The sequence below is a fragment of the Rhinatrema bivittatum genome, chromosome 16, assembly GCF_901001135.1.
Source record: "Rhinatrema bivittatum chromosome 16, aRhiBiv1.1, whole genome shotgun sequence".
NCBI classification, from domain to species: domain Eukaryota; kingdom Metazoa; phylum Chordata; class Amphibia; order Gymnophiona; family Rhinatrematidae; genus Rhinatrema; species Rhinatrema bivittatum.
Window position 1 is genome coordinate 68045247 of NC_042630.1, and position 15300 is coordinate 68060546.

A 15300-nucleotide genomic window follows, 5' to 3' on the forward strand; every position below is an offset into this window, starting at 1 on the left:
GTACGCTGGATTTTAGTAGATACGCGCGGAGCCGCGCGTATCCACTAAAATCCTGGATCGGCGCGCGCAAGGCTATCGATTTTGTATAGCCGGCGAGCGCCGAGCCGCGCTGCCTACCCCCGTTCCCTCCAAGGCCGCTCCGAAATTGGAGCGGCCTCGGAGGGAACTTTCTTTTGCCTTCCCCTCCCTTCCCCTACCTAACCCACCCGCCCGGCCCTGTCTAAACCCCCCCCTCACCTTTGTTGGGGGATTTACGCCTCCCGGAGGGAGACATAAATCCCCGCGCGCCAGCGGGCCGCTAGCGCGCCGGGACGCAATCTGGGGGCGGGTCCGGAGGGCGCGGCCACGCCCCCGGGCCGCCCCGGGCCGTAGCCACGCCCCCGGGCCCGCTCCCGACACGCCCCGAAAACGCCACGCGGTTCGGGCCCGCCCCCCGACACGCCCCCTCCGAAAACCCCGGGACTTACGCGAGTCCCGGGGCTCTGCGCACACCGGTAGGCCTATGTAAAATAGGCTTACCGGCGCGCAGGGCCCTGCTCGCGTAAATCCGCCCGGTTTTGGGCGGATTTACGCGAGCAGGGCTCTGAAAATCCGCCCCCATGTGTCCAGAATCTACCTTCTTAGATCTCTAGTTCTATAGACCTCACCTGGAGGTATTGTGTTCAGACCTCACCTGGAGTGTTCAATACTGGAGTGTTCAATACTCCAGGTGAGGTCTCCTCACCTGGAGTATTGAACACAATACTCCAGGTGAGGAGACCTCACCTGGAGTATTGTGTTCAGTTCTGGAGACCGTACCTCCGAAGTTACAGAGACAAGATGGAGGCGGTCCAGAGAAGGGTGACCAAAAAGGTGGAAGGTCTTCATCAAATGACTTATGAGGAGAGATTGAAGAATCTAAATATGTACACCCTGGAGGAAAGGAGGAGCAGAGGTGATATGATACAGACTTTCAGATACTTGAAAGGTTTTAATGATCCAAAGACAACGACAAACCTTTTCCATAGGAAAAAAATCAGCAGAACCAGGGGACACGATTTGAAGCTCCAGGGAGGAAGATTCAGAACCAATGTCAGGAAGTATTTCTTCACGGAGAGGGTGGTGGATGCCTGGAATGCCCTTCCGAAGGAAGTGGTGAAGACCAGAACTGTGAAGGACTTCAAAGGGGCGTGGGATAAACACTGTGGATCCATAAAATCAAGAGGCCGTCAATAAAGAGTGGGTGGCTCGCCAGAATGACGGCTACTGCCTGGAGATAATACCCTTATTCAATAAACATACACATGGTTACTGTGACTCCAACATCGCTCTAAGCTACAACAGCAAGAGGAAATGTGGAAAAAAGGATTCGCACTCACAAAGTGGGGAGTAGCTGGCTTGTTACGGCGGTTACTACCCCAAACCAAATAAGCCTGATACTTCACTTTCAATGCATATCCAGCATAGCTCTCTGCTTCAACGGCAGGGGAGAAGAAAAACTGATACTTCATGCATATCCAGCATAGCTCTCTGCTTCAACGGCAGGGGAGAAGAAAAACTGATACTTCACGCATATCCAGCATAGCTCTCTGCTTCAACGGCAGGGGAGAAGAAAAACTGATACTTCACGCATATCCAGCATAGCTCTCTGCTTCAACGGCAGGGGAGAAGAAAAAAGGATTCGCACTCACAAAGTGGGGAGTAGCTGGCTTGTTACGGCGGTTACTACCCCAAACCAAATAAGCCTGATGCTTCACTTTCAATGCATATCCAGCATAGCTCTCTGCTTCAATGGCAGGGGAGAAGAAAAACTGATACTTCATGCATATCCAGCATAGCTCTCTGCTTCAACGGCAGGGGAGAAGAAAAACTGATACTTCACGCATATCCAGCATAGCTCTCTGCTTCAACGGCAGGGGAGAAGAAAAAAGGATTCGCACTCACAAAGCGGGGAGTAGCTGGCTTGTTACGGCGGTTACTACCCCAAACCAAATAAGCCTGATACTTCACTTTCAATGCATATCCAGCATAGCTCTCTGCTTCAACGGCAGGGGAGAAGAAAAACTGATACTTCACGCATATCCAGCATAGCTCTCTGCTTCAACGGCAGGGGAGAAGAAAAAAGGATTCGCACTCACAAAGCGGGGAGTAGCTGGCTTGTTACGGCGGTTACTACCCCAAACCAAATAAGCCTGATACTTCACTTTCAATGCATATCCTGCTTCAACGGCAGGGGAGAAGAAAAACTGATACTTCACGCATATCCAGCATAGCTTCCTGCTTCAACAGCAGGGGAGAAGAAAAACAACCAATAAGGGCTGAATAACACAGTCTGGGTAAAACAAATAAGCATGGGTGTAGCTTGCTTATTGCGGCGGTTACTTCCCCTACTACCCGTAAATAATCAAGCTTGATATTTCACTTGGTTGCAGCTCCATCACTGCTCTCTACATTAATGGTGGGGGTGGAAGGGAAATAGAACCAAAGAGCTAAGAGAAACAGATAAGTTTGAGAAAAAAAGTGTGAAGCTTGCTGGCAGACTGGATGGGCCGTTTGGTCTTCTTCTGCCGTCATTTCTATGTTTCTATGTTTCTATATAGCTTCCTTTTCATAGAAGAAGTTTGTCTTCCTATACATTAATATCTTTCAACTATTTAAATGTCTGTCATCTTCCCTGTCTCACTTCTCTTCTAGGGTATACATAAGGTTCTTTTAGTCTCATCTTGTAGGGCTTTTGGTATAAAACCTGCACCCTTTTGGTTGCTCTTCTCTGGACTGTCCCTAACTGTTCTATATTGTTTCTGAGATATGACCTGCAGAACTAAACACAGAGCTCCAAGTGAGGTCTTACCAATGACTTCTCTTCTGCTACTGGTCACTTAAGTCAAAGATGATTTTAATATAGTTATAAAATTAAATAATAAGTAGAAAACTAACAAGGACAAATAAGATATACTAACAGACTCCCAACATGGCCATGTTTTTTGAGAAATTGCCTGCATCAAGGGTAAAACCTAAATAATCTTATTTCAAAAGTGTGCACAGTAGAAAAATATAAAACACACGTACAAGACAAAATAGTATATCTCCATCAACAAGCAGTTTGAATTAGCCATAACATGTAGGTAATCTCATCTTACAGCATCAAACGGACTTTTCTCTCTAGCTCAGTAGAGTTTTTTTCACCCTTTTGAGTATATGTGGGATTTCTCACACAAGCGCTCCTTGTGAGCTCATCAGTCTTTTTTGTCCACACAGCCGTTTGGATACCTTCTTTCTCTCTCTTCTATTTTCAGCTTGTGGAAGTTTCTGCACCATCTTTTTCTGCATTGCTGCCTTGAGCAGGCCCCACAGCAGCACTTTTCAGTGCTATACAAAAAAAAAGCCTACAAGCATGCCAAAGAACTCCACCATCGGTGGCTTCATAGACTGCATCTGTAGATGCAGTGACACAGGGGTCTCAAGCATTGATGTTAAGTAACCCATTACCTTTAAGAAAAGAAAAATACTGCTTGCTAATTCATCCTCAGTGCAGAGCAGAGGAATGCAGACAAATCCCTGGTACAGTATTTCACTTGACTCTTGGGCATACAAAGATGAGTAATAGAGAATACAATTTCTAACAAACACACTGCCAGAAGGGACTACGGTGACCTTTCCTCAAGATTATATGTCTTCAGCTAGAAGACCTGGCAGGCATCCTAGACACAATGAACATTGTGTTGGGCTGTTAAGCATGTTAAATTGTTATGATTTGCCATTAAAGAAGAGCAACAAGTTTTTAAAGTTTATAAGTCAGTGCTTAATTATTAGAAGTTTAACTACTAAAATAAACTATAAACAAATAAGTGCAAATTAGCTAGATCTTGTCCTCAATACCAACAAGACAGAGATCCTTCTAATAGCTCAGGACAATAACAGCGTTCCTCTCAACTCCCCCAGCCCCTCTCAACTATCCAAAGCCTCATTTAATCACGCACCACAAGTGAGAGACCTGGGTGTTCTGCTCGACGACCAGCTTAACCTGAAAAAATTTGTCAATAGCACCATCAAGGAATGCTTTCACAAATTGCAAGTACTTAGAAAACTAAAACCACTCCTACACCTCCAGGACTTCCGCTTGGTTCTCCAGTCAATCAAGCCGGTATAAAAAAAACACTAAATAAAATAAATTTTGTCTCCCTTCTTCTGGGTCTACTGGCTAACACCATTAAACCCTTACAGATGGTCCAGAACGCGACTGCCAGGATACTCACCAATGCCAACAAAAGAGATCATATCACCCCCATCCTTCAGAACCTTCACTGGTTACCAATCAAGTTCAGGATTCTCTTCAAAGCCATCATGATGATCCATAAAGCCCTGCATAATATCGCCCCCCCTCAATCTAACCTTCCAACTACGGCCACACATTTCAAACAGACCAATCAGAAGAGCATACAAAGACACTCTTTATACCCCCCCCTGCCAAAACTTCATTAAGGAAGCGTGCCCTGTCCACAGCAGATACCCCCCGCTTTGGAACTCCCTCCCTCCGGACCTCTGCCAAGAACCCTGTCCCCTGGTTTTTAAAAAGAAGTGGAAAACATGGCTATTCAGCCAGGCCTTCGTGGAGAGATAATCCTCCCACTGTAACTAGCCCGCTAGCTGTTTCAGCTCTACCGGTTTATCCTTCAGCTACTCCACTATTTCCCTTTATCATGGCGTTCCCCTAAGTTTATTTTGAAGTTTCATACTATATAGCCGTTGTTTTTATATTGCACCTCAGTATATTCCTATTGTACCAAATGTTCACTGTTGCCTCATGTTCATTATACCTCATGTTCTTTGTATCCACCTCACGGCGATTGTTAAGTTTATATGTAAACTGGTGCGATATGTATCCTATACAGGAATATAGATATATAAAAGTTAAAAATAAATAAATAGATAGTTAACAGGAAGACTGGACATACAGCCAGCTAAACATAACTAGATGATAAATTTGTGAGCCTTTAAGCCTTTGTTTATAAATTTGAGGCTATAAATTTATAAACAAATAAAGTATAAATATAATGAAAATTGTGAGCTCGAGGCTATTTTTTATAGCACTGCTGTGAAAGGGAATAGAGTCCAAGACCGGCATTAACTTGTATGGGTAAGCTAACCATTTTTCTCCAGAGACATGCAGGATGATAGTACTCGCGCATATGAGTCACATCATCAGATGGAGCCCAATGCGGAAAACTTATGTCAGTTTCTAGAAACTTTGACTAGGCACACTGAGCATGCCCTAAAAGATGCGTCCATGCGGAGCCCCTCTTCAGTCTCATAACATAGAATTAAGATTAAAACAAAAATAGAAGAAACCCACCTCCATGGGGTGGTGGGCAGGTTTCAGGAGGACTAACATCCTGCTGTCCTTGGAGAACATCTGTCACAGGTAAGCAACTCTGTTTTCTCTAAGGATAAGCAGGATGGTAGTTCTCACATGGGTGAATCCCTAGCTACAGGCTGCTCCCCAAAAGAAAAAGGGACCAAGAGACACCTAACCAGATGCCAACGGCACAACCCCACTGGTGCTGTTCGTAACAGAGGGGGAGACAGCCTAAGTTGGGAGAGTTGGGTTCTACACCTCAAACATGTTCTGAAGGACAGACTGGCCAAATCTCCTGTTGCGTCAGCCATTCTTATCCAGACAGTTACGGGATGTGAATGTGTGGAGAGAACTCCATGTTGCAGCCTTGCAGATCTCCGTCCACGGGAGCTGCTTGCAAGTGGCCCAAGGCTCTGACAGAATGAGCCTTGAAATGACCCCCAAGCCAAGATGCAGTCTCGCTTGGGCATAACAGAGGAGATGCAATCTGCTAGCCAATTGGATAGTGTCTATTTGGCAATGGCAACGCCCAGCCTATTCTTATCAAAAGAAATAAAAAGTTTAGTTTACTGTCTATGGGCTTCTGTCCACTCCAGATAGAAGGCTAAGGCTCGCTTGCAGTCCAAACTATGCAGTGCTCATTTGCCTTGGTGCAAATGGGGCCTGGGAAGAATGTTGGCAGGATGATTGGTTAAGATGGAAATCCATTACCACCTTAGGCAGGAACTTAGGATGTATATGCAAGACCACCTGTTGTGATAGCATTTAGTATAAGGTGGATAAGTCACTAAGGCCTGGAGCTCGCTGACCAGATGCACTGAAATGACCACCACCAAAAATATGACCTTCCAGGTCAGGTCACAGGAGCTTTCATCAGCTGAGCTAACACCATATTGAGATCCCAAGAAACAGCGGGAAGCCCCACATAAAACATACAACTATGGGCGTACTATCTACACCATGGTGGTAAGCACCAATAGCACTAAGATGAACTCTAACAGAGGTGGTTTTTAGGCCAGCCTCCGATAGGTGTAGAAAGTAATGAAGCAGTTTTTGAGTGGGGCAGGAGGACGGATGGATCTAGGGCCTTCTGCTCACACCAAACGGAAAACCTCCTCCATGTTGATCTACAAGACTTTCTAGTGGAAGGCTTTCTAGAAACCACAAGGACCTGAGACACATCTTCCAAGCAGCTACAGAATTAACCTCTCAACCTCCAGGCTGTGAGCGACAGGGCCTGGAGGTTGGGATACTATAGCCCTTCCTGATCCTGTGTGATGAGACCTGGGGAAATCCCCAGACTGATCGGTCTCCAGATGGACAACTTTTGAAGGAGTGGAAACCAAATCTGTCTCGGCCAATGGGGGGACTATGAGAATCCCTTTGTCCTCGTGAAGCTTCAAGAGTGTCTTCACCATTAAGGGAACCAGAGGATACACATACAGAAGACCCCCACCCCAATAGTGGGCGAGGGCTTTTGAGGCGGGTTTTCCATTAGTCCTGTGCAGGAAGTAGAACTGAGGCACCTACCTGTTTGGAGAATGACACGAACAGATCTATGTTTGGGCTCCCTCAGATATGGAATATCTGATTCACTACCTCCTGGTCCAGGGACCACTTGAGTCTGAAAGCTCAATCTAGCCTGTCTGCTAGGTCCTGGCCAAGTACATGGCTCTGAGCACCATCCCGTGAGACAGGGCTCATGTCCAGATCTGGAACGCTTCCTGACACTGGAGGTTCATTCCTTGCCTCCATGCTTATTGACATACCACATGCCTACTTGGTTGTTGGTTTGGATAAGGCAACTTTGTTGGACAGCTGTTCTCTGAAAGCCCATAGTGCATACCTGATTGCCCTGAGCTCCAGGAAGTTGACTTGACAAGAATGTTCCTGAACTCCCCACCCTTCTGGGGAGATGCATCAGTATTTACACAATTTGAGTGGGGAGATGCCGAAAGGAGATTCCCCATTCCAGATTGGAAAGTACCCACCACCAGGACAAGGAGTCCCTGAGAGAAGGGGGTGACTTGATTGCGACCTTGGAGGCTCTGCATAACCTGCCGCCACTGAGACCTCAGGGTCCATTGGGCTCTGCATATATGTAAGTGTGCCAAGAGAGTAACATGGACGGTCGAGGTCATGTGACCCAATAACCTGGCTCTGTTGAACATCTGCTGCAATGGCTGCTACTGCGAAGGCCCACTGGCGCAGCAGAAAGGCCTTGGCCTGAGCCGTTTCTAGCAGGGCTCCAATGAAGTCCAATTGAGGTGACAGACTGAGATGGGACTTTGGGTAGTTGAGAATGAACCCTAGTGACTCCAATACCCGAATGGTCAAACGCTTGGACCTAACGGCCCCTGCCTGAGACATGCTCTTGACCAACCAATTATCAGAGATGGTTTTCAAGGGTGATGAGTCAGACAAACTGAATCAAATCACTGTTAACCTGGAAGATTAGTAGGCCAGATTGACAAACTAAAGAGTAGCAAATCACCTGGACTGGATGGTATGCATCCTAGGGTACTGAAGGAACTAAAAAATGAAATTTCTGATCTGTTAAAATTTGTAACCTATCATTAAAATCATCCATTGTACCTGAAGACTGGAGGGTGGCCAATGTAACCCCAATATTTAAAAAGGGCTACAGGGGCGATCCGGGAAACTACAGACCAGTTAGCCTGACTTCAGTGCCAGGAAAAATAGTGGAAATTATTCTAAAGATCAAAATCGTAGAGCATATAGAAAGACATGGTCTAATGGAACACAGTCAACATGGATTTACCCAAGGGTTGTCTTCCCTAACAAATCTTCATTTTTTTGAAGATGTTAATAAACATGTGGCTAAAGGTGAACCGGTAGATGTAGTGTATTTGGATTTTCAGAAGGCATTTGACAAAGTCCCTCATGAGAGGCTTCTACGAAAACTAAAAAGTCATGGGATAGGAGGCGATGTCCTTTTGTGGATTACAAACTGATTAAAAGACAGTAAACAGAGTAGGATTAAATGGTCAATTTTCTCAGTGGAAAAGGGTAAACAGTGGAGTGCCTCAGGGATCTGTACTTGGACCGGTGCTTTTCAATATATATGTATAAATGATCTGAAAAGGAATACGACGAGTGAGGTTATCAAATCTGCGGACCATACAAAATTATTCAGAGTAGTAAAATCACAAGCAGATTGTGATAAATTGCAGGAAGACCATGTGAGACTGGAAAATTTGGTATCTAAATGGCAGATGAACTTTAATGTGGATAAGTGCAAGGTGATGCATATAGGGAAAAATAACCCTTGCTATAGTTACACAATGTTAGGATCCATATTAGGAGCTACCACCCAGGAAAAAGATCTAGGCGTCATAGTGGTTAACACATTGAAATCGTCGGTTCAGTGTGCTGCGGCAGTCAAAAAAGCAAACAATGCTGAGAATTATTAGGAAGGGAATGGTTAATAAAATGGAAAATATCATAATGCTTCTGTATCGCTCCATGGTGAGACTGCACCTTGAATACTGTGTACAATTCTGGTCGCCGCTTCTCAAAAAAGATATAGTTGTGATGGAGAAGGTACAGAGAAGGGCGACCAAAATGTTAAAGGGGATGGAACAGCTCCCCTATGAGGAAAGACTAAAGAGATTAGGACTTTTCAGCTTGGAGAAGAGACGGCTGAAGGGGGGATATGTTAGAGGTCTTTAAAATCATGAGGTCTAGAACGAGTAATTGTGAATCGGTTATTTATTCTTTCGGATAATAAAAGGACTAGGGGGCACTCAGTGAAGTTAGCATATGGCACATTTAAAACTAATTGGAGAAAGTTCTTTTTCACTCAACGCACAATTAAACTCTGGAATTTCTTGCCAGGGGATGTGGTTAGTGCAGTTAGTGTAGCTAGGTTTAAAAAAGGATTGGATAAGAAACCACGTGATGCCATAGCGTGAGCGGACATGTTTCCCTCCCTCTCTGCTCTCCAGCTCCTCATTTCGGGCTGATTGCCAGCCCGAACTGCAAATCTGAATTTTTACCTGGGGCTCTTCGTTTCCCCTCAGTCCTCCGCTGACTTTAAGTAAGTTTTCGCCGTCACTGATGGCTGCTCGTGGTGCAAAACAAGAAAGGGAGAGGGAGAAGGCCCAGCCGTCCACTGCTGCGATGGGGGAGGAGGAGACAGACATTGCTGAATCGCCAGCGAACATTGCTTTCGCGGACATTACAGCTGCCGTGCAGGAAGCTTTGCGCCCCGATCTACAGAACATTTCAGCACAAATCTCGGAATTAACCACGAAAATCGCAGGTTTTGAACCGCGACTCTCAGCTCTGGAACAGCGTGTTTCGGATCAGCAAGATGGCCACTGGGAGCATGAGGAAACATTGGAAGGCCTGAAGAAGCAGATAGCAAAGCAGCAAGACCGCCTTGAGGACCTAGAAAACAGGTCCCGGAGGTCTAATCTTTGTTTTATAGGCTTACCAGAGTCCATTTCAGATCAGGGCCTGGCATCTTTTCTTGAAACATGGTTGACTCAGGAATTGCAACTCCCCATGACCTGGGGCCCCCTGAGGGTAGAGAGAGCGCACTGTCTGGGGCCTTGGCGGGAAGATGGAGGTCATCCACGGGTGGTGATAGCCAAGATTCTCAACTTCTCCCATAAAAGTGAGATTTTGCATGTTTTGCGGTCGGGCAAATCTCTCTCCCATGAAAATAAGAAAGTCTTAGTATTCCAGGACTATTCCTCAGATCTCTCCGCTAAACGTCGGGCTTATGCACCCATTTGCTCCAAACTTTATACACTGGGCCTCCAACCCGCCCTGATGTACCCAGCAAGACTATGGGTGACAACAGACCACGGTGGAAGCTGCACAGCACTTTCTACAACAACAAGAAGAAAAGAGCTCTGGCAGGATGATGGTACAGCACTGATTTCCTGAAAGATGACATCGCCAAGGAACTTAGAGCCCGTTAGTCCCAGCCTGCAATTTGTATGTGAATGCTATGCAGGGGTGATCCTAGGATATACTTTCTCTGGTTTCCTGACTTTGCTGATAGCCGACTCAACTTTCTGGGGAATTCTGGACTCATGGGTAGTTCTCTGGCCCCTGGAACGGTACAAGTCAATAGCCAATTCTTGAGTGGCATTGACTAATAGCAGTACATGCTCACAAATGGGGGCTATCACTGAAGAAGTAATTCCTCTTGCCTAGCTTGGATATGCTTTCTACCCACTTTATGGAATACTTTCTGATCTTACTGCTGGACCAAAGACATTGCCTGGACCCTGACAGATATAGCGCTGCGGGGCAGTCTTCTCATTTTGTGGGCTTTATGACACTTAGACTAGCTGAGCAGACTGCAACCTTATGCATTGGAGTGCGATGGACTGGAACAGACTTGCTGAGGAGGAACTTGATTGATTGTGTGTTCATTTGTGCGATTGTTTGCACACCTACTTCATCTCATAATTATTTCATGTCTGGTGGGAATTGAATGTTTCGAGAGGGAGACGGGGGGAGAGGGGGTAGGGAGGGGGAACGGTTGGTATTAGTGCTCTTCCTTATGGTTACTACAGTTGTCTGTATTGGGGAAGGAATTTGGGGGGGGGTTGGGAGTAGGGGGGGAATGGGATTTTTCATGGGAGGGGGATTGGGGAATAGGGAGAGGAACTGTTTTCCGAGCTGTAATCTGAACTTTCGATATTGCTTCTACTTTCAAGGGCTAAACAGTTATGCTCTAGCTCATCTCTTTTAGAAGAAGGTGGTTACTTCCAGTGGATGGTTAACACTGGCCTGAAACTGTACTCCTGGAACGTATGTGGTATAAACTCCTCGATTAAAAGATCTAAAATACTGACTACTCTAAAGAGGAAACATACAGATGTTGCGTTTCTAGAGGAAATGCATCTCACTGACAGAGAGCATGAGAAATTATGTAGAACTTGGGTGGGAGAGGCTCATTACGCCTCGGCAACGTCTAAGTCTGCTGGAGTGGCGATCCTTATTGGTAAGCATGCGCCTATCACAGTTAAGCAAACAATTAGGGATCCAGAGGGACATTACCTTATTCTCATCACAGATATTAGGTAGCAGACATATATCTTCTGTAACATATGTGCTCCAAATAATCCGGGGTTGCATTTTTTCCGCAAAATACACCAGCTGCTGGCAAGTTACACAGATCAGATTATTATTCTAGGGGGCGATTTTAATATGCTACGGGACCCACTCTTAGATAAGGACCAGCCTGGAGGGGGACGGCCCCCGTTGGACAATGGGGTTCTTCTACTAGAAAGAACTTTGCACTTAGTGGATGTGTGGCGCATGCTCAACTCCACAGAAAGGGAATATACCCATATTTCTTGTGCACATAATACGCAAACACGGTTAGACTACTTTTTAGTTAGTCGCCACCACTTCTCAGCAATACAAGATGCCCACATTGCTGAGCTTATTATTTCGGATCATGCCCCAATGGGGATAACCATTTCGGGCTTGCTGTCACGGCCCCCTATGTTTTCTTGGCGGTTCCCGTACTTCCTGTCCGAAGACCGTCTGTTCCTTGACTATCTTCGGGACCGTTGGGTGGATTACGCAAATTTCAATCAAGAGCATAGTGCTGATCCGGAGTTGTTTTGGTACACAGCCAAGGTGGTTCTCAGGGGGGACGTCATCTCCTATGTGGCCAGGCACTGGAAAATGCAAGACAAGCAAATTTTAACCTTGAGTTCCCAGCTCCAACGAGCACAGACTGCCCTTGCTAGAGTTAATTCTTAGTCTAACAGAGATACCTTCTGAACCATCCAGAACACCCTTAACACGCTACTTCACCAGCGAGCCAAAAAGAGTATTCTCTATTATCAACACAAGTTGTTTCAATATGGCAATAAGCCGGGTAGGCTTATGGCTAATCTGGTAAAGTCTCATATGGGCTCTAGGTGCATACCGGCAGTGAGGAATGGGGTAGGTCAAATCACTTCTGACACGGCCGAAATTCTAAAAACGTTTCAAAATTTCTATACTAATCTTTATAAAGCTGGCCAGTGGGATTCTGAATGTTGTGACACTTTCCTATCCCCTCTCAAGCTGCCCTGCCTAACTAGAGAACAGATCTTAGGTTTAAATCCACCTATCACTGAAGATGAGGTGCGCCAAACCATACGTGCAACAAAGCGCTTTAAAGCCCCAGGCCCGGATGGCTACACCGCTGAATTTTATAGAGCTCTCATTGATTCAGTCGCTGCCCCATTGACAAAGACTTTCAATACCCTTAGGGGTAGATTTTAAAAGAAGCGCGATCAGCCTACTTTTGCTTGCGCATCAGACTCAAGCAAAGTACGCTGGATTTTAGTAGATACGCGCGGAGCCGCGCGTATCCACTAAAATCCTGGATCGGCGCGCGCAAGGCTATCGATTTTGTATAGCCTGCGCGCGCCGAGCCGCGCTGCCTCCCCCCGTTCCCTCCAAGGCCGCTCCGAAATCGGAGCGGCCTCGGAGGGAACTTTCCTTTGCCCTCCCCTCACCTTACCCTCCCTTCCCCCTACCTAACCCACCCACCCGGCCCTGTCTACACCCCCCCCTTACCTTTGTCGGGGGATTTACGCCTCCCGGAGGGAGACGTAAATCCCCGCGCGCCAGCGGGCCTGCTGCGCGCCGGGCCGCGACCTGGGGGCGGGTACGGAGGGCGCGGCCACGCCCCCGGACCGCCCCGGGCCGTAGCCACGCCCCCGTACCCGCCCCCAAAACGCTGCCGACACGCCTCCGAAACGCCGCGACGACCGGGCCCGCCCCCGACACGCCCCCCTCCGAGAACCCCGGGACTTACGCGAGTCCCGGGGCTCTGCGCGCGCCGGGAGGCCTATGTAAAATAGGCTTCCCGGCGCGCAGGGCCCTGCTCGCGTAAATCCGCCCGGTTTTGGGCGGATTTACGCGAGCAGGGCTCTGAAAATCCGCCCCTTATTGCAAAAGGTTCTTACCCTCCACATACCAATCTGGCCCATGTTACCCTTATCCCAAAGCCTGGGAAAGACCCCCTGGAGGCCGCATCATACAGGCCTATCTCTCTGTTGAATCAAGACCAAAAAATATTAGCTAAAATACTTGCAGATCGGTTGGCCCCGTTACTTTCCACTTTGATACAGCCTGGTCAGGTCAGGTTTATACGCCGCCAATATGCCCTTACTAACATCCGGAAACTGTTGGTAGCATGGCTTTGTGCCACTGGACAGATACGCCCTATCTGGCGGTTAGCTTTGATGCAGAAAAGGCTTTCGATAGGGTAGATTGGGCGTATCTATCTCAGATACTAGAACTTATGGGGTTTGAAGGTTATTTTTTAGATGCCATCCATCTTCTCTACACGCGCCCCGTAGCTAAAATCATAGACAATGGTATGGCCTCTGAGGAATTTCTTATCGGCAGGGTACTAGACAAGGGTGTCCCCTTTCCCCGCTACTGTTTCTACTCAATTAGAACCTCTTTTGTTAGCCATACAGAGCCACCGAGTGGCTCTGTATGGCTAAAGGACGTCAGGTTTCAAAGGGAAACCTTCAAATATGCTGCATTTGCGGATGACATTATGGTATTCCTGACAGATCCCACAACATCGCTCCCCCCACTACTCCGCCTTTTTGAAGACTTTGGCTCCTTTTCGGGATTTAAACTCAACCCGGATAAATCGGAGGCCTTGGCGTTCCCAGTGATAGTGAGAACAGGCTGGGGTGATTCTTTTCCCTTATTGTGGGCCTCATATAGCATTAAATATTTGGGGATAATTTTGCCATCACAACTCTCCCAGTTATATCAAATGAATGTAACATGCTTGCTCACCTACACAAAGGACACATTACAGCTTTGGACGCCATTACCTTTGTCGTTAAGTGGACGGATAAACTTATTTAAAATGACTACACTACCTAAATGGGTCTATCTTTTCCAAAACATATCCCTAGTTTTACGACGTAAAGATCTCTATAGAGTGGAGTGGTCTATGCGGCGCTTTCTGTGGGGGGGGGGGGAAACGGGCAAAGATACCGCTTAAGTTTCTCAAAGTTAGATAGGGCGGTGGTGGCATGGGAGTTCCCGATCTTGGCGTGTATAATGTGGCCAGCAATCTCAGACTAGTGCGGGACTGGGTCCTGGGGAGCTCTGTTTGGGTGAGTTTAGCGGTGGAGCAAACTCTCGTAGCACCGCTTAACTTAAATTATGTTCTACAGGTTGGTCAACGACAGCTGTCGGTCTCCGGAGATTGTGGTTTGCTTCTGGCCCCTATCCGACAAGCCTGGTTGTTCCTTACCCGGTTTTTGGACATTCCGCGGCTCTGTGCCTACCTGCCACCCTTGCAGGGGAACCCTGAATTTTTGCCCAGCTCTGTCACAGGGGTTTCAACAATGGGCTCTGAGGGGGATCTCTCAATTGGTTCATGTACTAGATCTGTGGGGTGCCCTACTCCGGTGGCCAGAATTACGGGATATCTATAGTTTGCCCAGCACACATGTTTTCATATTTACAACTCCAATATTATGTTAAGTCTCTGCCTACTGAGAGCGTACAGGCTGCCGTATTTCATAAGATAGAAACGTTCTTGTCTTTGGGTCACACTCGTCCTCCCTCCCTTTCTAGTTATTCTAAGAAGTTGCATGCAAGAAGGGGGCAAGACCTCGGTCAGTTGTTACAGGGCCGTTGGGAGAAGGAGCGTCAATGTCAATTAACTAGTGATATGTTCCAAGCGGGGTTTCACTCATTGATTGCTGTGACACCTAACAGCTACTATCGCGAAATGCAATATAAATTTTTGTGGCGAGCTTATGTTTCTACCGTGGCAGCCTGTCGCTCTAAGCTAACGTCCTCTTTAATGTGTGGGAAATGTCATGTACAAGAGGGGTCCTTGTCACATTTATTTTGGGACTGTAAATATATTCGATCCTTTTGGTTGCGGGTGTTACAGTACTTAAATGATTTAACTATATCTATCCCATTTTCTCCTC

General features: G+C 46.9%; 1 protein-coding gene across 4 annotated transcripts in view; it reads left to right on the forward strand.

The window, feature by feature from the left end:
* The window catches only part of LOC115078800 (zinc finger protein 583-like), a 135680-nt gene that overhangs the window by 106643 nt on the left and 13737 nt on the right, over nucleotides 1–15300 (forward strand). The gene's annotated exons all lie outside the window — the stretch shown is intronic.